We start from the raw sequence: 23,959 nt of genomic DNA, 5'->3' as shown, positions 1-23,959 counted from the left end.
GAGTGTTGATAAAGGGAGTTTCTCAAAGGTAAAACTAGGAAATTGGGGTAACATTTCCAAGCAAAGGGTGAATGGATATAAAGGAGGAAGAACATGAAGTGGGCACCCAGGGACATGACTGTGGTCCCAGCTCCATTACAGAGTGTCCATGTAAACCTTGATGACCTTCTGGACCTATTTCCCATCCAAGATGACCACTGAAATCCCTTTCAGCTCTATCCCTGACTCCTCTCAGATCCCAGGTGAAAATTCATGAGAACACTAAATTTAGCAAGGGTGGCTATGTTATACTTCAAAGGCCTCTTAGAAAGTCATTCTTAAAACTTAAAAAAAAAAAAAAAGGCAATGGATCTCTCCCAAACTGTAGGAAACATGGTCCTTTGTTCTTTAAGAGAAACAAAAGGCTGATGGATTACTAATGAATTGTGGGGTGATGGTGATGGCAATTTTTTCAACACCAAAAGTTAGCAAGGACTTTGGGTGAAACTGTAAGTCTGTGATTTCCAAATCTGTTGAGAATAATGGTGTGCAAGTAATATAGAACAGAACAGAAATAATAATAAATGCTCTTTTAAAATAAGCTTTCTCTGGTTTGCTTTCATCTGGGGAGATGGCACTCTGAGAGGGGGTCTTATGGCCTCAGCTCCTCCATCAGTTCCTTGGTGCCTAGAGAAGATCTGAATCCTGCCAGTTTCTTCTGCAGACACTGTTTGGTACTGGAAACAAAAGAAAAAGAAACAAGCCTTGTGCTTCTGCAGCTTTTAGTCTAACACCCATCAATCAATAATTCCTCTAAGAAAAGTGTGATGAGTTTGATGGGCACTGCCCTTCTTGTGTCAAAGGGACCTAAGTTAGACTGGAGAATCCATGGTGTTCTCCCCAGGGAAGTGCCATTTAACCTGATACAGATGGAAACAGATTGACCAGAGAAAGAGGAGAGAGGAAGCCTTCTGAAATACAAAGGGAATGGAAGGGAAGGAGCTTGGGAATTCTGAACCCAAGTTAGTGTGGGTGGGTATGATGAGTGTGCAGAGAGAGAGAGTGATGGGAAGGGAGGTGGAGACATGGGTAGAGGCAGTATGTTGAGGCCCTTACCAACCAGGCAAAGGACTCTGAAGCTTATCCCAATAGTGATGGGAAGCCAGAGAAAAAGTTTGCTTTCTTACGCCTATTTTTTGTGAAGGGGAGTGACTTGCTCAGAATAGCATTTTAAAAAGATTATATTGCATGGAGAAATGCAACCTGATTTATGTTTTAAAAGACTGTGCTGGCTTCTGGGATGTAGAGGAGCAAGAGAAAAAGGAAGGAGACCAGCAAGAGGCTGCCTCAATTGTTGGGATGAAATATGAATGGAAGAGTGTGTATAAATCACTTATCTGATAAGGTATCACTAGGCTGAGCGCCAAAGAATTGATGCTTTTGAACTGTGGTGTTGCAGAAGACTCTTGCGAGTCCCTTGGACTGCAAGGAGATCCAACCAGTCCATTCTGAAGGAGATCAGCCCTGGGATTTCTTTGGAGGGAATGATGCTGAAGCTGAAACTCCAGTACTTTGGCCACCTCATGCAAAGAGTTGACTCACTGGAAAAGACTCTGATGCTGGGAAGAATTGAGGGCAGGAGGAGAAGGGGATGCCAGAGGATGAGATGGCTGGATGGCATCACTGACTCGATGGACGTGAGTCTGAGTGAATTCTGGGAGTTTGTGATGGACAGGGAGGCCTGGCATGCTGCGATTCACGGGGTCGCAAAGAGTCGGACACGACTGAGCGACTGAACTGAACTGAATCTTGGGTCTGCTTGTCTGATGCACAGCAAAGTCAATCCACTGACACTGGGGTCTGGTGAAGGAAAGTACAACGTTTATTGCAGGGTGACAGTCAAGGAGAAAAGACATCTACAGCTCAAAAGACGTGAACTCCTGATGGCTTTTGAGGAAGGGTTTTTCAAGACAACTGTAGGGATGAGAGATATGGGGTCTGTGATCAGCTCCTGTACATTCTTCTAATTGGCTGATGGACAGGGAGGCTGGCGTGCTGCGATTCATGGGGTCGCAAAGAGTCAGACATGACTGAGCGACTGATCTGATCTAATCTGAGGTAGTATGGTGAGATTTTGGGAATCTTAATCATCAGTTTTCTGATTCCAAGTGGCCTGAGGTCTATATGCTGGTGGTCAGCAAGTGTCAGCTTTCTTCATCTGGTGACAAGGGGTGTGGTCTCAGTTTCTGCAAAACTACTTAAGTATACGCATCAGGATGTTATCTATAGGTTGTGAGATGGAACTAAGTGTCCTTGACTTTGTTTCATGGTTAAACTATTATATTTTCTCTTTCTTGACTACTTCCCTTTGTTTCTGTATTTTCTTACTTCTCTAGCCATTAACTGATTAAATTTTCTCTTAGGAAAGGGAAGGCATAGGAGGCTAAAGTTTTTCTATAAATAAGAAGCCATGGACCATGGGGGCTGTCCCCAGGAAGGTCCTGCAGAATCCTGCTTCGTTTCAAAGAGAATTGTATCAAAAATATATAAAAAGTCATTATAATTCAATAATAAAAGCTAACTCAATTAAAAATAGGCAAAGGATCTAAAGAGACTTTCCTCCAAAGAAAATACAAGTGACTGACAAGCACATAGAAAGATGCTCAGCAATTTCAGTCACTGTGTGGTTGGCACGGCTTGTGTGCTCACTCTATCCAACTCTTTGTGACCCCATGGACTGTAGCCTGTCAGGCTCCTCTGCCCGTTGAATTTTCCAGGCATGAATACTGGAAGAGGTTGCCATTTCCTACTTCAGGGGGTCTTCCTGAGTCAGGGATTAAACCCATGTCTCTTACATTGGCAGGCAGATTCTTTACCACTGTGCCACCTGGGAAGCCCCATTAGTCACTAGGGAAATGCAAATCAAATTACAGTGCTTTCCAACCCAATAAATTGATTATACACTTAACTCTGCCCAGACTTCCTCAGTGATTCAGGGTACCGAGAGGATAAAGTCCAGATTCCCTAAAACATTAGACTGTATGGACGCTACCTCTGCCTTTCCAGGTCTAGCTTCTATCCCTTCCCCACAAAACCACTCCATAAATTCTTGATAATTCGCTGACTGCATCCCACTCTGGACTTGGCATTGCTTTGAAGGTCCACTATGGAGAGCCAGGTCAGATGTCTCCTGACCTAAGCACCTTTCTCTGACCCAGGCTTGGAGGCTCCTCTCTATGCATCCCAGCACTGTCATGCTCTGAGCTGTAGATTTGTTGCCAATTTCTGCTTCCAGCCCGCTCTGCGAAGGCCTGGAGGGCAGTTTCTGGTCCTGGAGCTGTGTTCCTCGCAGAGGGTCAGGTGGGGACCAGTGGTCAGTGAGGATGCCTGAGTTTACATCCTTCTGAACTCCTGTCGCTCTGTGGCCCTGGCCTCATCCTGGTCTCCTCCCACTGGCAGCCAAGAGCCTCAGGTGCTGCAGAGGTGGGACTGGCCAGAGTGTGAGCAGGATGCTTCCTGGAGGTTGGGTGGAGAAGCCATGGGTGGCAGATGCAGGGTTAGTCTTTTGGGAAACAAAGGGTCCTAGAACAGCAACACAGTCAAAGAAACAGGACGGGATGTGCAAAAGAGAGGCAAGCTTGAGCCTTAGGGCTTGCTTCTCCTGGGAGAGAGGGCTGGGGACTGTTTAACTGCCATCTCCTCAGCCGTGTGGAATTACTGTGAGGCAGGAGATTATTCTGCCTCACTTGACGGGTAACTGTCACTGTTCATCTCCTAATCACAACTGCCTTGCACATCGACGTGTTTCACAGGTAGTTGCCTCCTCATCCTCCACAGCACACTTCTACTGCCATGAACCCTCCTTGGCATTCCCCCAGGGAAGTCATGGGTCTGCACCCCAATGACATCTTTCACATCTGCACCCCGACCCACTTTCACATCTGGACCTTGGTTGTACTTCATTCCTAGATGGGGAGACCCCTAGGGTTCAGGGGCAGCATCTCATCCCATGGTGCTACCCCTACTTGGCACAGCAGGTACCCAGTACATACCTTATGCCTTCAGATTGCATGCCAACCCTGCAAAGCAGATGCCCTCACACAGTGGGGGAAACTGAGTCCAGATAACTGGGCCAGGCCAAGCTGCTTTCTGTTTTCTGGGTCCACTGTTGCTTTGCAGACATAGCACTTTTATTTACTTAATATTTGGGGAGGAAAAATACTTAAGAACGTGGCCTTGAAAGGGTGTCCCCTCGGGCTGTGGGGGAGGCTGTGGTGAAGCTCAGGTGAGAGGTGGGTGGTGCTGAGATCCCGCCAGAGGACGGAAGGATGAGATGGTCCGTCTGAGGCCTCGGAGAGAGAAGCTAGGCAAGGCTGAGGTGAGTCTCTTTTCCTAAATGTAGGAGAGAGAACACACACATGATTGCACACATGCACACCTCCCTTTTCTTGGACCCTTCAGTTCTGACTGTCACCTGAAATTGTTCCGACCACCTGTCAAGGCCTTTCAGCATCCTTTGGTGGCGGAGTTGGGCCTTCTTACAGCGTGCCAGTCACACAGTTGGAACACACAGCAGCCCTGGGGATGCCCAGCACAGAATCCCAGACACCTAATTGGGAAGCATTTTCAGCATTACCCTCCTGTGGGTTATGGAATCGACCACCATACAGGCCAGACATTAGGGAAAGCAATATTTGAAACTTCAATTTTTGAGTCTGTTAAATTAGGGATGTCTTGTTCTGGTTTAAAGACCATACTTTACAAAGACATTTACTGTGGCATAGCTTTGGACAATGAATTCCTTTAATAAAGTTTTATGACTTTTCTGGTTTCCTTTTTTAAACAAAGCTAAGTCATGTGCATTTTAAGAAAAGCTGAAAATACCCATAAAGATGAAAAGAATCACCTGTTACCCCTAATGTCACCACTCAGAAATAAACGATCTTAATATTTTGTTGCATACTTTTTTATAACTAAGCTTATAAATAGAGATACATATTTCATATGCAGTAGACATTTATACCAGTCACTTTATAAAGTATGTTTGTTTCTTTGACTTTAAAATTAGCCTGATTGATACTCTTCAAGGAGCAATCATATAATGTCAGGTGCATTTTTCCCCTCTGTGTTGTCCCAAGAAGAATCTTTGGTCTCACTGACTTCTGCCATTGTCCCATGATCTTTGAACCAGGAGACACTCTGAAATTGCACTCACAGCAACTGTGCTTTTTTTTTCACTGGTAAAAGAAAGTGGGCAAAGGGGATCATGAATACACATAATCAAGGAAATAAGGTGATTTAGCATCTCTTAAGGAATTTATAAATTATTCATGTCTGGATCAGGCAAGATCTTCTAGTATGATTTTATTTTTCTGAAGAGTTGGTTAGCAATTCATATACTTTAAGGGATGCCCCCCCAAAAATCTAATTTAACCTCTGTTGATTTTTATTAAAGTTTTGGTCTAAATACTTGGTCAATGAGAGCAGTAAAAAGTCTGTTCCTGTCTTTCAAAGACCTGGCTTTGCTAAGCTGTGGACCTATGGTCTCCTGAATCTTTAATCCAAGAATGATTTTCAGACTAATATTCAAACTCAAGTACAGAGACATTTCCCACCGTCCATCCAAACAAAATGAAGTCAGCTTTGACTGTGCAAAATGTCGATGAATTCTTCAGAGTAAATCAGCCTTGTCAGGGTGATGCAGAACCGTCAGCTCTTTGTGACATAATATAATATGAAATGATATTGAACAACATGCGTTTGGCACTAAATTGTTAGCGGGTTTTAGCTTTGACAGCAGCAAGTTTATTGCTTTAATCCCAAGGTCTTTTAACCCTCTTTGACATAAATTGAGGTTGGCTTTTGTGAAAAAATCTCCACTTTACTCTCTCTTCCTTTACCTAAAACTGCTTTTAACAATTTATGCTAGTACATCAGACACTCATTTTGAGTGACAAAAAGAAAAAAAAAAAAAGATCTATTAGAATAGAAGGGAGAAAAGGCCAACTTAGGCTAAGCAGTCTGTGTCTCTTCTGGTGCCCACATCACAGTTTTCTCCAGGTGAATACGCAAATTAAGTTATAATAATGCATGACTTCCATGAGTAATGCAGGCAGGGCAGCAGGCAAGGTGGAGGACGGGCCACTGCCAGGGAACAAAGGCTCCTAATTGAAAACAGAAGCCGGTTTTGCATTTTGCTCCAATTGAACACATTTCCATATATGGGTTCATCCCTTCCTCCTCTACCACCTACCCCCATATTTTTAAGAGATCAAAGATGACTTTTCTTTTATAGAAATAGTTTTGAAACACTGCTTTAGTAACTATGGCATATAAATAAAGACTCCCTCAATGTTATATTGTAATTATAGTACAAGCTAGCCAATGAGTGGTGGTATCATAGAATGGGAGGATTGGAGAGGGTGCCGGGTCTTCGTCTTCAGTCTCCTGCCCAGGGCTGGCATCTCTACCAGAGACCTCTGTGAACTGTGCTGGAATGCTTTTGGAGAGGGTGTTCCCTGCCTCACAAGGGAGACCCTTCAATTTCAGAGTGCTTATGATCCACTTTAAGACACTCTATTCCTGTGGGCTGGTGGATGAGTCCAGAATAAATCAACATGCAGCCACCCCATGAGCCTACTGATCTCTGAATGCAGTGACTCCTTTTTCTGTTTCCTAGATTTAAAAGTTCTAATTTTCTTTGTCCCAGTAAGTATACAGGGTTCTTGGCCTCCTTAATCAATAGAAATTGATCAGAAGCCACAAAATAAATTTAGGCCAGACTTTTTTGGGCCCCTGCTCAGGAGGGGGTGAAAACAAACAACAGGTTTCCTTGCTTCTTGAGGAAGGGTGAGCTGGCTCCTTATGCAGAGTGAGGGCAGGGGTCCCGGGTTTGGGCCTAGTCTTAGCTTAGCTGGTCTGCCCACCCATTTGGTGGTGGTGTGTGCAGGTGCCAGGTGCCATGAGCTGCCATGGCTCCCAGCTCTCCAGAAGCTGCAGTTGGGCTTTTTTGTCTTTTTGTATCTTCTTGTCCATAATTTGCCCCAATTGCACATGCACGCAGTTATTCAGTCCCTTATAGTTTCTTTGTATTGTGTTGCTTGAAGAGACATTTGCCCAGCTGCAAGCTTTGTAGCAAAGGGTCCCAGGTCCCAGGTCCCAGCCTGTCTTACATTCAGGCATTTAACCTCAGGAAGTAGTCAGGAAAATTGCAATAGATGTGTGTAGACAGCAGTGGATTGTGGTAATTACAATCTTGGCTGCAGCATCAGACAGGCCTGGGTTTAAATTCCAGCTCTGATCCTAGTCCAGGATGTCATAGCCAGTTAGTTACTTAAAATCTGTAAGTTCATTTTTCTCCTCTATAAAATAGAGAAATTAGTAGTATCTCCCCTCCAGAGCTGGAGAATTAAGAGATAAAGCTTAAAGGGTGCTTCATTAGTAATACGTCTTTCTGCTTTTTATCATACCAGCATCATGGTATATAAATATGAAAATCAGAATCAACCTGCACTCATTAGTAAATGACAGTACAGGAATGCCATGTGGCTATTCAAAATAATTTTGTACATACCTTTTATAGACACAAATATTTGCCTATTCAAGACATACATTGTTATATATAATAACAATATGTATTGCTAATTTAAAAAAACAGATTATGGAATCACATGACCTCCATTTTCCAAACAACTTATAATGCAGTATGTAAAACCTTGAAGGATATACACCTCTGCCTTTGAGATTGTGATTTCTGATTTATCTCTATTTTCTATATTTTCTTAACTATAGTATATGTATCAAAATACTTGTACTATGAGGAAAGTTTTGCAATGAGAAGAGAGTGTGTTCCTCCACTGATTGTGTTTGCATGCAGTTGGAACTCCTCCTCCACTCTGAATGCTAATTATTGGGTTCCTTAGTTTATCGATGCCCCTTTATTTTTTTTTTTGACTTTAAATGCATAGCTTTTAATCTCAGATCATTGATTCGATGCCCCTTTAATCACATGGGCCCAGATGTACACATGGCATACCAGATATTGTCTCGTCAAGGCACAGAACCAGGTGGAGCTGACACCTCCTTTCCCTGTAAGTGGAGCCCATCTTACTTGTGCACGACTAACATTCCCTAGGCCATCTTCAGGAGACTCTTAGATTATAGGTCGTTGTCCAGACGGAATGCTGTGGATGAGAGACATTCCCTGTGCCCCAACTCCTCAAATTCTGGAGTCCCTTCTCATTTTGGCATTGCCCCTCTTCCTCTTACATTTCAGCTCCCTTCCCTCTGTGGTCAGGCCCAGCTGGAGTGGGATAGGGGATGCTCTTGAGTCATCGCCAAAGACAGTGGCTGGTTAGAAATGCTTTATACAACTGTATGTTATGATAAGGACTGTCAGCTCCCTGGCTGCCTTTTCTCTTTCTAGAGGTTGAGATCTTGCTAATACATTTCCCTCCAGTTTAAATCTGTTATGTAAAACTAGGCTCAAGCTTCAATTATTTTCCAAGTGGTTCAATAGTTCAATAAATTATTCAGGGTTACAGTTCACATTGCTTTAACCAAATAAACTGATCTGGTTATGTGAGATGACGGTAGCCAGACTGCGGGTGGGCATAGTATGTTCCCTTTGCAGCTGTTTTAATTTTTTTTTTTTTATGAAAAAAACAGCCACAATGCCAACAATTCATACATTAATCATAGCCAAGAAGAAGTAAGGGAAATTCACCTCTCTGCCGTGACTCATGATCAGTGGTTCAAAAATCCCCTGGAAGGTCACAGGAAGAAAGGAAGCTCTTGCAGAGTCCCCAGGCCAGGCTAGGAGACGTCTTGTCCCTTGGGCTCAAACTACAAGACCTCGGGCTAGATCTCTGCATGGTAAGGCTTACTTCCCCAGGGGATAGAGGGGTGGGTATGAGGGGGCTGTGTGTTGTTGGAAGCCTGAAAGTGTCTTGAGCTGAAAGAACTATTTCCAAGGGAAGCCATAGGGATCTCTTGCTCTGCTTTTCTGTTTCACAAACATGTTAGCTTTCTTAGCTCCCAGGGACTACTGCAAGATGGGTCCTGAGGACATTTCCATCTACTCAGGACTACCTCTGCTGCCACCCAAACTGGGTGTTTGGGAAGCTCCCTCCGAGGCCCAGGGAGGGGGTAAATGCCCTGTCCGCAGCTGCCCTAGGCTTCATTCTGTGGTCATGATGTGATGCCCATCATGGTACCTCCAGGGTGGGCCCCCTGCCAGCCTTGCCATTTGGTTGCTGAGTACAGAGAGGCCACACCTTCTGGAACGCAAACTCTGGCTGCGTATCCCACATATACTCCCCTGGGCCTGATAACCCTGGGACTCTTGGCAGAATGTGAGCCCTTGGTTGTCCACCATAGAGCAGCTCATGGTCTGTGGCCTGTGCCCTGATCTTGGTGACTCAAAGCTTATTGGCTGCCTGAGTAAGCATGTCCCCAAGCTTCCAGGCTGCAGGGGTCATTCTGACCTTAAAAAAGCAAAACAAAACCCTCAAATACTGTCCTACCTGCAAAGAGAAGCCAAGAAACCTCCTTTCCAGTATCTCTGAGGAGTTCTGTGTGCTTTCTTTCTCCCACTTCTTTTTCTCATTGAGGCATTTGGAGACTTGCCCAGTGACTCTTTCCTCTTCACATTGACACAGGTGTGGGGCACTCCCCTGCTTCAACTTAGCAAAAGCAGGCAAAGATAGTAAACTTTCTTGGAAGACTGGACAGGAACAAGAAAGGAGCTTTATTTGCAGCAGAGCTCAGACCTCCAAAACCTACATTCTCTCTTTTCTATGCAGATAAAAATTTACTCACCTTTCTCTTCATGACACAGTTCACTTAGTATGATGAATATGATCATCTCTAGTTGCATCCAGGTTGCTGCGAATGGCATTCTTTCATCCTTTTTTATGGCTGAGTAGTATTCCATGGTATATAGGTACAGCAGTAATTAAAAGAACATAGTAATTCAACTAAACTTCTATAAAAATAAATTTTAAAAATCTACTTGCCCCTTTCAGACTATGTCTGAAGACGGTGGCAGCAGGGGTTTATGGCCCAAAACCATCACAGTATCTTTCTTAGAAAATACTCCAAGCTGGAGAAAAAGGGTGTAGGTCCCCTAGCAGGCAGATGTGTTTGCAGTCATTTGTGGTTTAAAATAGGAGTTCTTTTTTTTCACTCTCTTTCCTAAACACAGATAGAAATTGCCATCAGTGGCAGTACATCCCAGGTTGAGGTTGCAAACCAGCTGCCTTGGGCAGTATCTGGCTCACAGATGTGATTTTTTTTTTTTTTTGCTTGCAATGAATTTTTTTTCAAAAATTAAAAAATCACTGAATTTTATTCAAAAACTATTAAATTTACATCTTCTCTTTAAAAATCAGATTATCTGGCTTCATTGAGGTCCACATTCTTCATGGCAGGATAGGCCAGAGCTGTTCAGCTGTTTCTAGACTTGTCACTGCCTCTACTGGGCACAAAGCCACCCGTCCCCTCAGTGTCTGGCTTCTGTGATTGTTTCTCCAGTCCTGGAAGGTCCAGAAGAGCCTGGCCCGTCTAGGGACAGTGCTTTAAAAATGTAATGCTGACCGTTGGGATTGGGGAAAGACATGTAGAAGAAAGAAGCTAAGGGTCCACCGACCTCTAGCCGTCCCTTCATTTTTGCCTTTAAAATGAGGATCTCATCTTTCCCGTCTGCTTTTTTTTTTTTTTAATTTTATTTTATTTTTAGATTTTACATAACTGTATTAGTTTTGCCAAATATCAAAATGAATCCGCCACAGGTATACATGTGTTCCCCGTCTGCTTTTGTGAAATTTTGCATGAAAACGTTCATGAAAAATGCTTTGAACTTTTCCGAGGTGGCTGATAAAGTAAAAGTGATAGTTTTAGACTCTCGATACTCAAAATCCATGAAACATCTGTATTATCCGTTCTCTTCCTTTACACTTGAAATTGGATACTGTTTTAAGAAGGAAATTTTAGTGCCGCAGAACTGACAAGCTGAAAGAGTTGACAGTTCTCTCTGATTTGATGCCCAGACACATGTTGACTTTAATTCTTTGCGAGTCAAAGCCAAGGTTTGGGTGCAAGCTTGGCATTTCGGGGGTGTTACCATGCCACTCAGGCCATGTCTTCTGATTGTCACTTGAGTGCTGGAGTATTTGATACTCAGGGACTCCGGGCTGTACACAGCCCACAGGAACTGCGTGACTGCCTCAGGGGTAGGACGATGGTGGGAGAGGCCGCCAAGTCCCAGACGGGTCGTCTTCGATCAAGGATGCCACAAAGCAGATCTGGTTTCCCAACTGCAGGCAGCTGTTGCAAATGAACATTAGGGCAGATTTGCAGGACTGATTTTTATTCATCCATCTATGGAATGGTGGCCCAGCTCTTTGGTTCCTTTCAGTGTGAAACTGTGGTAGCTTCCCAGTGGCATTCCAGGGGCCACAGATGAAGCATCCTTCTCTGGAGACTCATGGGAATCAGGAGGCTCTGCTAGACCAAGTCTCCCACCCCAGGGTCCAGGACAACCATGCTTAATTACTCTCATGTTCTTTGAAAGCTTGGTAGCTGCTAATGAAGGGTGACCGCTCGAGACCTATGGCATCCAGAAAAGATGCTCCTGTGAGTGGATTTGGGTTGCTGTTCAAGCTTCTGCACAACTTTCCTCCTAAATTCTTACCAAAGTATGTATTTGAGTAAGCCAAGCATTCCAGTCTGCATCCAGACTGGTGACATTCCTCCACTTGTTTCTGGCATGTACCATTCTGCAATCAGAGTTCCCACTCTGCCAGCAGAAGCGTGCAACCTACACTCCCCAACCTCTTGCCTACCCATTTGCAGATGGCCACACAGGTGGGAGATGCCACTGCCTTTCAGGGCCTGAGCCATTATCCTGGGATAAAGTCTAATCACTTAGCTGTGGGCACCAAACTTGTTCATCTTGAACTCACTTTGATTCCCCTGGGACTTACCTGGAACTCGCTGAGCAAGTGAACTGCCCTAAATTAAAACATGCGTCTGTCCATGCTTTCCACTGTGTTTAGGAAGGCTTTACTCTGGATTCGTGTCCAGTCCCTGATCCCAGACCCACTCACTGTGGTGGATACATTTTCACCACATTTATTATTCTTTCTGGTTCCTGCTTTCCAAATTGCCCAGAGACAGGAGTCACCCCTCTTCTCCCCTCAACCCTAAGAGTATTTTGAGAGCAGCAGGCTGGCTAACTTTCCAGTGAACTTGTATGTAACAATCCCTAACCAGCCGAAAATACATTCAGGAAGCCAGGTCAATATATAATCTCTAACAGTCAGCCTGTTAAGCCACCAGTCTCCTTGACAGACATTAATAAAAATGCCGTCTCCAACATGGCCCAGCTCTGGCAGCCCCGGGTTTCTGGCGGGCCTCCGTTGACATGAGGGGTGCAACCCCAACCTGCCATGTTGTCAAATGATGTGGCTAAGAAAAGTGACAGAGAGAAGGCTGGGTGTGTTCCCTGCCTGACTAATGAGCTTCTGAGGCCAATTATTTATTTTCTCTGAATCAAATCTTTGAGAACCAGGTACCCCTTCATGTACAATGAATACAGCATTGGGCTCTGGCCTCCAGGCCTGGCCTAACTTATCACGTGAGGTTTTGGATCCTGGCCAGATCAGGAGACAAGGCCGCCTTTCTGAGTCCTTCGCACTTTGTGAACAAGATGACACAGGGAAGACAGAGGCCTGGGGGTGGCGAGGAGGATGAGAAAGCCTCTGCCCTCCTCCTTTCTCACTTGCTTGCCTCCCCTCCCTTTCTTTACAAGGTAGAGAGTAGGCAAAAAGGCTCTTCTCCCATTCTTACTATGCTTCTTTTTCCCCCACTTTACTCTTTTAAAATATTTTTTGATATTTTTAATTTTATTTTTTATTGAAGTATAGTTGAATTATGATATTGTGTTAATCACTGCTGTACAGCAAAGTGACTCAGTGATGCATATATACATGTATATATATTCTTTTCCATTCTGGTTGATCACAGGATATTGAATATAGTTCCCTGTGTTATACAATGTGACCTTGTTGTTTATCCATTCTAAATATACCAGTTTGTAACTGCTAATCACAGGCTCTCATCTCATGACATGAAGTGTGATTGGGCCGCTTCTTGTGGGCATCTTTGAGATAACTCTGAGATGATGCTTTGGCTGAGCTAGAAGCCCCATGTGACCCTTTTGAGACATCAGCTTGGCTCTTGTCATCTCTCTCTCCAGAACCTTCTGGCCTCTCAGCATTGCTTTAATTTTGATGCACTTAACATGGGCTTGCTTTTTTTATTCATATATGTTCTTGCAAAATATGTACTCTTGATTTGTATGCATGCAATTGAATTTCATATAAATGATATTGGTTGAGACATCATAGACTTTTTAAAAATTTCCTTCACTTAGCACTATACCTTTAAGACCCAGGACACATCTAGACTGTTTTCCCCAGGTGATGCATGAGACTCCATGGTTTGCATTCACCATATTTTATCTATACACTCATTCAAAGATGGCAACCCAAATGCCTTCAACTTCTCAACGTGGCAGACAAGGTTACCATGGACTTCCTAGCACATGTCCACTTAGGAGCATGTATGGGAACTGGGGATACCCTTGAGCAGATGGATTTTAGAAGTTGACTTAAAGCTAGCCAATTGCTATTCAGAATTGCTGCACCAGTCACATTACCTTAAGAGGTGGATTACATTCTCATATCCCCACATTTCCTCCAATGTTTGGCACCAGCTTTCTAACTCAGCCAATCTAATATGTATAAGCAATAGTTCATTATTGTTTTAATTTGCACTTCTCTGATTATTAAGGATTTTAAGCATCTCTTCAATGTGCTTGTAGCCTTAGAATTTTCTCAACTATAAATTACTATTCAGATCCTCTGATCACTTTTTCCATTGGGTTGACATTTTCTCCTTGTTGATATGCAGAAATTCCTTACATAGTCTAGAAACAATAATGCCTTGCTGTTTTAGATATTGCATGTATCTTCTAGTCTAGCATTTAGTAACTTTGTTCATGGTTTCTCTGAATAAAAATCTTTTATTTCCATATCATAAAGTTAATCCACTTTTTTGGTACCTTCACTATGAACAAAGCTAGTGGAGGTGATGGAATTCCAGTTGAGCTATTTCAAATCCTGAAAGATGATGCTGTGAAAGTGCTGCACTCAATATGCCAGCAAATTTGGAAAACTCAGCAGTGGCTACAGGACTGGAAAAGGTCAGTTTTCATTCCAATCCCAAAGAAAGGCAATGCCAAAGAATGCTCAAACTACCACACAATTGCACTCATCTCACACACTAGTAAAGTAATGCTCAAAATTCTCCAAGCCAGGCTTCAGCAATATGTGAACCATGAACTTCCTGATGTTCAAGCTGGTTTTAGAAAAGGCAGAGGAACCAGAGATCAAATTGCCAACATCCGCTGGATCATGGAAAAAACAAGAGAGTTCCAGAAAAATATCTATTTCTGCTTTATTGACTATTCCAAAGCCTTTGACTATGTGGATCATAATAAACTGTGGAAAATTCTGAAAGAGATGGGAATACCAGACCACCTGATCTGCCTCTTGAGAAATTTGTATGCAGGTCAGGAAGCAACAGTTAGAACTGGACATGGAACAACAGACTTGTTCCAAACAGGAAAAGGAGTACGTCAAGGCTGTATATTGTCACCCTGCTTATTTAACTTATATGCAGAGTACATCATGAGAAACGCTGGGCTGGAAGAAGCACAAGCTGGAATCAAGATTGCCAGGAGAAAGATCAATAGCCTCAGATATGCAGATGACACCACCCTCATGGCAGAAAGTGAAGAGGAACTCAAAAGCCTCTTGATAAAAGTGAAAGTGGAGAGTGAAAAAGTTGGCTTAAAGCTCAACATTCAGAAAACGAAGATCATGGCATCCGGTCCTATCACTTCATGGGAAATAGATGGGGAAACAGTGGAAACAGTGTCAGACTTTATTTTTTGGGGCTCCAAAATCACTGCAGATGGTGACTGCAGCCATGAAATTAAAAGATGCTTACTCCTTGGAAGGAAGGTTATGACCAACCTAGATAGCATATTCAAAAGCAGAGACATTAATTTGCCAACAAAGGTTCGTCTAGTCAAGGCTACGGTTTTTCCTGTGGTCATGTATGGATGTGAGAGTTGGACTGTGAAGAAGGCTGAGCACCGAAGAATTGATGCTTTTGAACTGTGGTGTTGGAGAAGACTCTTGAGAGTCCCTTGGACTGAAAGGAGATCCAACCAGTCCATTCTGAAGGAGATCAGCCCTGGGTGTTCTTTGGAAGGAATGATGCTAAAGCTGAAACTCCAGTACTTTGGCCACCTCATGAGAAGAGTTGACTCATTGGAAAAGACTCTGATGCTGGGAGGGATTGGGGGCAGGAGGAGAAGGGGACGACAGAGAATGAGATGGCTGGATGACATCACTGACTCGATGGATGTGAGTCTGAGTGAACTCCGGGAGTTGGTGATGGACAGGGAGGCCTGGTGTGCTGCGATTCATGGGGTCACAAAGAGTCGGACACGGCTGAGTGACTGAACTAACTGACTGATGGGGTTTTGGGGGGGAGTTTTGTTTGAAAGGTCATGGCCAGTGTTATGAGGGAACAAAAAGAAATCGGAGTTGTAAAGATTTGAAGGGAAGAGATAAAATGGACATTATCTGCAAATGATATGATCATCTCCCCAGAATAACTGAAGGAATCAACACACACATACTATTAGAACCAATAATAGAGTTCAGTGAGATAGCTAAACTCAAGCTCAACATACAAAAATCAATAGTACTTCTCTATCCCAGCAATAACCAACTTGAAAATAAAACGTGAAAATGAGCAGTGCATTTCTGCCCAGGCAAGGTATTTCATAGGCATTTTGTGTTTTGTTTTAAGGGAAAAGGTTCTCTGCTGTGGAGTGTTAACAGACTATTGGTATACCAAGTGAAAACTACTACAGAGTAGAGAGAGGCACAGCAGAGACGGTGACCCCCTGGACTGGGAGAACGAGAGGCAGAGGGTCTTCAAAGTTCCTCAAGGTCTGCAGATTCAGTGTTGTGTGGCTGCTCCTTGAAGTGAGGAAAAGAGGTCTGTCTTTCTCACCTCTGTCCCCAGCACCTTATGTCTGCCACCTAGCTGGCCATCAGTATTTACTGACAAATGAATGGTGTAGCGTATGTACCAAGATCTTAGTGACCATTCATTGACAGCTTTCTATTAAGTCTCAAGAGAAAATTTTCTAACGGTAAAATTGATTTTGACAGAAAAACAGGGACACAAGGTACAGTATTTACCGTCTTTGGGAATAGGGTATAAAAGTGTTCCTGAGAATAATGACTCAGTGGCATTAACTACAGTCAGATTGCTGTGGAACCATCACCACCATCTGTCTTCAGGACATTTCATCTTTCCAAACTGAAACCCTGTTCCCAGTCAAGCATCCATTCCATCCTCCCTTGGCCCCCTGGCAACCATCATTCCATTTCTGTCTTTATGAATTTGACTACTCATATAAGTTTCTAATACTTGTTTCTGATATTAATCCTAGAAAAGTCATATGAGTTTCAAATATTTGTGTAACTCAGCTGGTAAAGAATCCACCCACAGTGCAGGAGACCCTGGTTCAATTCCTGAGATGAGAAGATCACCTGAAGAAGGGCTGGGCTACCCATTCCAGTATTCTTGGGCTTCCCTGGTGGATCAGATGATAAAGAATCTGCCGGCAATGTGGGAGACCTGGGTTCAATCCCTGTGTTGGGAAGATCCCCTGGAGGAGGGCATGACAACCCACTCCATTATTCTTGCCTGGAGAATTCCTATGGACAGAGGAGCCTGGTGGGCTACAGTCCATGGAGCCACAAAGAGTTGGACATGATGGAGTGACTAAGCACAGCAAACATTTGTCCTTTTGGATCTGGATTATTTCAGTTAATATGCTTCCAGGGTTCATCCATGTTGTAGGCTGTGTCAGAATTGCCTTTCCCTTTAAGGCTGAATAATATTCTGTTGTATGTAATGTCGTATTTTGTTAACCCGTTTATTTGTTGATGGACATGTGGCTTGTTTACCCCTCCCATTCAAAGGCACGTTTATTATGTGCATAATCTGGGCCAGATAGGTCCTGGGGATGCAAAAGTAAATATAACACATTACTTCTGTCCTTGAATTTCTCATGGTGTTCTTGGGATGTTATATAACTAAGCAATAATTGCAGTACATGGGAGGGAGTTTCAAAAGGAAGGGAATATACATATACTTATGGTTGATTCATGTTGCAGTTTGACAGAAAACAACAAAATTCTGTAAAACAATTTTCCTTCAAAAAAAAAAAAATTCAGTACAATCTGAAAAAGAGGAGTGTGCATATGAGCCCACAGAAGGAAGCCATTCTCTCTCTCCTAAGTGTAGGTGAGTTTTTGGAACTGGAACTTCTTGAAGGATGAGTGGCCCTTCTGACAAACAGCAGGCATCTTGGTGCTTTAGGCAGAGGGCACAATATATGCACAAAGATAACCAGAGGCTGTTAAGTGGCTAGGTACAACTGAAGGGTAGAATATGCGGTTAGAGTAGGCTGTGTGTTGAAGGGAATAGAAGTGGTCGAGCAATCTGGAAAAGTAGATGTAGCCCAATATTTGCCACACTATTTCCTAAAACTGTAGGAAATTGCTTATTACCTAACACATGCACAAGTTTCATATATTTGTATATATGTGTGTGTGTGTGTATATATATATATATTTCCCTTTTAACACAAAAGGCAACTTAGTATACACATTGTTTGACACATTATGGGCTTTTTAGTTAGTCTGTTTTACTTGGTATACACTGGCCATCTTTCTATATCCATATATAGAAAGTGTGACTATGTCTTTGTAGTTTCCTGGTATCATATTTTATGGATATACCATAGTTTTTAGCCAGTTTGTAAGAGATGGACATCTAGGTTTTTTACCTTTTTTTTTCTCTTACAAGAAGCTAATGAATAACTGTGTACAGACATCATTTCAAGTGCATGCAAGTGTAACTCGAGGATAAATTCCCAAATGTATAATTGATGGGTCAAAGGGTATATACATACGTAATTTTGATAGATGGTGCTGATTTGCCCTCTGCAGGGGTTATACCAATTCATATTCCCACCAGCAATATGTGATGCCTGTTTCTCCAAAGCATCCCTAACAGAATGCTACCAAACTTTAGGATTTTTGCCAGTTGAATTGGTGAAAAGAGCATCTTGAAATAACTTTAAGTTGGGGGTCTTACTAAAGTAAAGTTGAGCTTCTCTTCTTATGTTTAATCATTTATATTTCCTTTTCTGTGAACATTTTTGGCCCCCACTTTCAACTTGGTGGCTGTCTTTTCCTTGTGAATTTTTGAGAAGCTTTTATATGTTAGTCGTATTTTATTGTGCTGTTTATCTTTTTTTAAATTGTTGTTGAATTTAACATGTAATTTTTCTTAGTGTCTGAATTGGTCATATGACTTTTCTCCTTACAGTCAGTAGTAGAATAACTTACTTAGTGATTCTTCTATGATTTTACCATTCTTAGATTTGTGAAATAAAACCCATTTTTATACTGTATTATTTTAATGGTCTAATGGACTCTGTTTGCTAATATTTTATATCTGATTTTTGAACTAATATGCCAAATAAAGTTAGACAGTGATTTTTGTTTGTTTTTGGTTTTGCTTAGTCTGTACCAGATTTAGGCATAATTTTATGTTTACTTCCATAAAAGACCTTGGGAATTTTCTTTCTTGCTACATCCCCTAGAATATTTAAGCACTATTGGACCACCTGATTTTCTAAAAGATTTAATAAAATTTCCCCAGGCCTACAACTGCTTTTTATTAAAAGCTCTTTTAGATAGCTTTTCATATATTTTTTCAATGGACATTGGTCTATTTTTATTTTTCATTTCTTTCTTTGTATTTTCTTCTTCCTTTTTTTGTGGGTAGGTTTTCTACGGGGCTATCTTACTGTGTTTCTCCTTCTCCTAAAGATACAGCTTGTGGGCTCTGGGTTTTTAGTGTTCTAACTTACTGATTTTTGCTTTTACTTTTATTATCTCTTTACTTTTTAGCTTGTTTTACTCCTCACTTTTTTAGTCAGATACCTAATTCATCTGCTTTTATTCTCTTCTATTGACCTAAGCTTTAGAGTTTATGACTTTTTCCCCTGAATCCTATTTAGCTGTATTTATAGGTTCTGATATATAGTATCTTCACTACTATTTTTTGAAAATTATTCGTTTCTGACTTGTGTTTGCTCTTTAGCTTAGACTATGTCTCAGAGTGATTTCAATTTATTTTTAGTTTTCAGGTGGCAAGGGATTTTTATTTTCTGATTTTGTTATTTACTTCTATTTTTATTACATTGTGATCAGAGAATATCGTCTCTGCTGTTTCTGGTTTTGGGGAATTTACTGGGGTCCCTGTGTGGCCTACAAAGTGATTGATTCTTGTATTAATATTTCATGGGCCTTTGAAAAGAAAATAAATGATCTGTTGTCAAAGTATGTAATCTCTGTGACTCAGTCCAGTCTGTCTTAGTAATTATGTTATCTGGGGCTGCTAGAGTCTAAATTTGTGTCCACTGGTCTGTCATGGGAAGAGTGCTGAATTGTGTCCTATTCTTGGTGTTACTGCTTGTTCCTCCTTGCATCTCCTGTCATTTCTGTCATGCAATTGTTGCTATGTCATCTGATGCAGGTATTCAGAACTGTTATATGATGGTTGTGAATTTCTCCCTTTAGCATTATAAATGTATTGTTTTAAGCTTTGATTCTGAATCCTACCTTCTCAGATAGTAAAAGCATGGCTCTGCTTCTTTTTGTTTACATCTGTCTGGTGTGCCTTTGAATATCTCTGGTTTTCTTTTCTTTTTAAAAATTTATTGGGAAAAAAAATTATTGGAGTACAATTCATTTACAATGTTGTATCAGTTTCAGGTATTGTTGTTGTTGTTGTTCAGGCACGCAGTTGTGTCTGACTTTTTGCAATCCCATGGACTTCGGCACACCAGGTCTTGCTGTCCCTCACCATCTCCTGAAGTTCGCCCAAGTTCATGTCCATTGCATCAGTGATGCCATCCAGGCATCTCATCCTGTGAAGCCCTCTTCTGCTTCTGCCCTCGATCTTTCCCAGCCTCAGGGGCTTTTCCAGTGAGTCAGCTATTCACATTATGTGAACAAAATACTGGAGTTTCAGCATCAGTCCTTCCACTGAAAATTCAGAGTTGATTTCCCTTACAATTGACTGGTTTGATCTCCTTGCTGTCCAAGGGAATTTCATGAGTTTTCTCCAGCACCACAGTTTGAAGGCAAAAATTCATTGATGTTCTGCCTTCTTCACGGTCCAGCTCTCACAATTGTATGTGACCACTGGGAAGACTATCGCCATGGCTTTACAGACCTTTGTCAGCAGAGTGATGTCTCTGCTTTTCAACATACTGTTTAGGTTTGTCATCGCTTTCTTGCCAAAAAGCAATTGTCTTCTGATTTCATGGCTCCAGTCACCATCTGAAGGGATCTTAGAGCCCAAGAAGAGGAAATCTGTTACTACTTCCACTTTTTCTTCTTCTATTTGCCATGAAGTAATGGGGCCAGATACCATGATCTTAGTTTTTTTAATTTTTAGTTTTAAGCCAGCTCTTTCATTCTCCTCCTTCACCCTCATCAAGAGGCTCTTTAGTTTCTCTTCACTTTCTGTCATTAGAGTGGTATCATCTGCATATCTGAGGTTGTTGATGTTTCTCCTGCCTATCTTAATTCCAGCTTTTAACTTATCCACCTCAGCATTTCTCATGATGTGCTCAGCATATAGGTTAAACAAACACAGTGACAGCAGACAGCCCTGTTATACTCTTTTCTCAATCTTGAACCAATCAGTTGCTCCATACAGGGTTCTAACTGTTGCTTCTTGACCCACATGCAGGTTTCCCAGGAGACAGTTAAAATGGTCTGATATTCCCATCTCTTTAAGAGCTTTCTACAGTTTAGTATGATCCACAAAGGTTTTAGCGTAGTCGATGAAACAGAAGTAGACATTTTTCTGGAATTTCCTTGCTTTCTCTATGATCCAGCAAGTGTTGGCAATTTGATCTCTGATTCCTCTTCATTTTCTAAACCTAGCTTGGACATCTGAAAGTTCTTGGTTCACATAATGCTGAAGTCTAGCATGCAAGATTTTATGCATGACCTTACTAGCATGGGCTGGCTTCCCTGGTGATTCAGTGGAAAAGAATTTGCCTGCAATGCAGGAGATGTGGGTTCAATCCCTGGGTCAGGATGATCCCCTGGAGAATCTCTCAGAACTGCAAGTATATCCACAATCAAAGTAATCATGACCTCAATGAAGAACTATTGAAGCAGTTGTCAAATCTTTCCTGTTTGCCATGTCCTTTTTTGGAACTCCTGTTCTCTGAAGAATGAACAGAGATGATTAAGACACAGTTCCTGCCCTCAAGTTGCTGGGAGCCTATGAGGGAAAAGATGCCATGGGCACAGATAAAACTAATTAGCAGTGTGGATGGAGGCTTGTGAAGGCATGGCATTGAACTTCATCTTGGACACTGGTCTTCTCCTGCCTATGGATTTGGACTTGGACTTGGACTGGAATTTATACCATCAAGTCTACTGGTTCCCAAGTCTTCCAACTCAGACTAGAACTACCACTATTGGCTCTCCTGGGTCCCCAGGTTGGCAACTATAGCTCATGGGACTTTCTCAGCCTCCATAATCATGTTGCTTCAGAGTGGACCTGAAAACCATTGTTGAAAAATAGCTTTTTCAAGACGGAGGAGTGGAAGGATGTATGCTCATCTTCTCCTGGGAGAACTCCAAAATTGTAACTTTCTGCTGAACAGCCATCAACAGGAGAATGCTGGATCCCACCAAAAAAAGATACCCCATGTTCAAGAGCAAAGGAGAAGCCCCAACAAGAAGGAAGGGGGGCAAAATCACATTTAGAATCAAACCCCATATCCACCAGAGATGTTCAGAGGGCTCAAATAAAACCTTGTGCACACCAGAGGCCCAACAGGGACTGAGCCAGACCTACATTTGAGTGTTTGAGTGTCTCCTGCAGAGGCACAGGTCAGCAGTGGCCTGCCATGTGAACAGGGGCTCTGGCTGCAGCAGACCTGGGTCAAGCAGTGTTATCCAACATACAGTCACTGAGCAGATGGCCCACAAGCTCCAGAACAATTACACCAAAGAAATTATTGACTGTTAAGAAAGTTCTAGGGCCCACAACAGATTTCTCAACCTGGGGATCCCCCAGGGAATTTGACATTGGAGGCCAGTGGAATTTGATAACAGAATTTCCATAATACCGGGGAAACAGACTCTTGGAGGGCACAAACAAAACTTGTGTGCACCAGGAGCCAGGAAAAAAGGAGCAGTGTCCCCACAAGAGACTGAGTCAGACTTGCCTGTGAGTGTCCAGGAATCTCTGGTGGAGGCATGCATTGACAGTTTGGCTTCACGCCAAACAACAGGCAAGTAACACAACCTCCCCCATCAACAGAAAATTGGATTAAAGATTTACTGAACATGGCCCTGCCCATCAGAGCAAGACCCAGTTTCCTCCACAGTCAGGCTCTCCCATCAGGAAGCTTCCATAAGCCTCTTATCCTTATTCATCAGAAGGCAGACAGAATGAAAACCACAGTCACAGAAAACTAACCAATCTGATCACGTGGACCACAGCCTTGTCTAATTCAATGAAACTATGAGCCATGTCACGTAGGGCCACCCAAGACGGACGGGTCATAATGGAGAGTTCTGATAAATTGTGGTTCACTGGAGAAAGGAATGGCAAACCATTTCAGTATTCTTGCCTTGAGAACCCCATGAACAGTATGAAAAGGCAAAAAGATAGGACACTGAAAGATGAATTCCTCAGGTCAGTAGGTGCCCAATATGCTACTGGAGATCAGTGGAGAAATAACCCCAGAAAGAATGAAGAGATGGAGCCAAAGCAAAAACAACACCCAGTTGTGGATGTGACTGGTGATAGAAGCAAGGTCCAATGCTGTAAAGAGCAATATTGTATAGGGACCTGGAATGCTAAGTCCATGAATCAAGGCAAATTGGAAGTGGTCAAAGAGGAAATGGCAAGAGTAAACATCGACATTTTAGGAATCAGCAAACTAAAACAGACTGGAATTGGTGAATTTAATGCCATACTTGGGTGCAATCTCAGAAATGACAGAATGATCTCTATTAGTTTCCAAGGCAAACCACTCAGTATCACAGTAATCCAAGTCTATGTCCCAACCAGTAATGCCAAAAAGCTAAAGTTGAACAGTCTGTGATGACCTACTAGACCTTCTAGAACTAACACCAAAAGAAGATGTCCTTTTCATCATAGGGCACTGGAATGCTGAAATAGGAAGTCAAGAGATACCTGGACTAACAGGCAAGTTTGGCCTTGGAGTAAAAAATGAAGCAGGGCAAAGGCTAACAGAGTTTTGTCAAGAGAATACACTGGTCATAGCAAACATACTCTTCTTCAACACAAGAGATGACTATACACATGGACATCACCAGATGATCAATATACTGAAATCAGCTTGATTATATTCTTTGCAGGTGAAGATAGAGAAGCTCTATACAGTCAGAAAAAAACAAGACCAGAAAGTAGGGAAAACCACTAGACCATTTAAGTATGACCTAAATCAAATCCCTTGCAGTCATACAGTGGAAATGACAAATGGATTCAAGGTATTAGATCTGATAGACAGAGTGCCTGAAGAACTATGGACAGAGGTTCATGACATTGTAGAGGAGGCAGTGATCAAGACCATCCCCAAGAAAAAGAAATGCAAAGAGGCAAAATGGTTGTCTAAGGAGGCCTTATAAATAGCTGACAAAAGAAGAGAAGCTAAAGGCAAAGGAGAAAAGGAAAGTTATACCCATCTGAA

At 42.4% G+C, this 23,959-nt stretch overlaps 1 pseudogene; it reads right to left on the bottom strand.

Moving 5' to 3' along the window:
- The window catches only part of LOC102394354, a 130,028-nt pseudogene that overhangs the window by 17,945 nt on the left and 88,124 nt on the right, over positions 1-23,959 (bottom strand).

This window comes from Bubalus bubalis, chromosome 18 (assembly GCF_019923935.1).
Source record: "Bubalus bubalis isolate 160015118507 breed Murrah chromosome 18, NDDB_SH_1, whole genome shotgun sequence".
Classification (NCBI taxonomy): Eukaryota; Metazoa; Chordata; class Mammalia; order Artiodactyla; family Bovidae; genus Bubalus; species Bubalus bubalis.
This window is presented reverse-complemented; position numbering and strand designations above follow the sequence as displayed.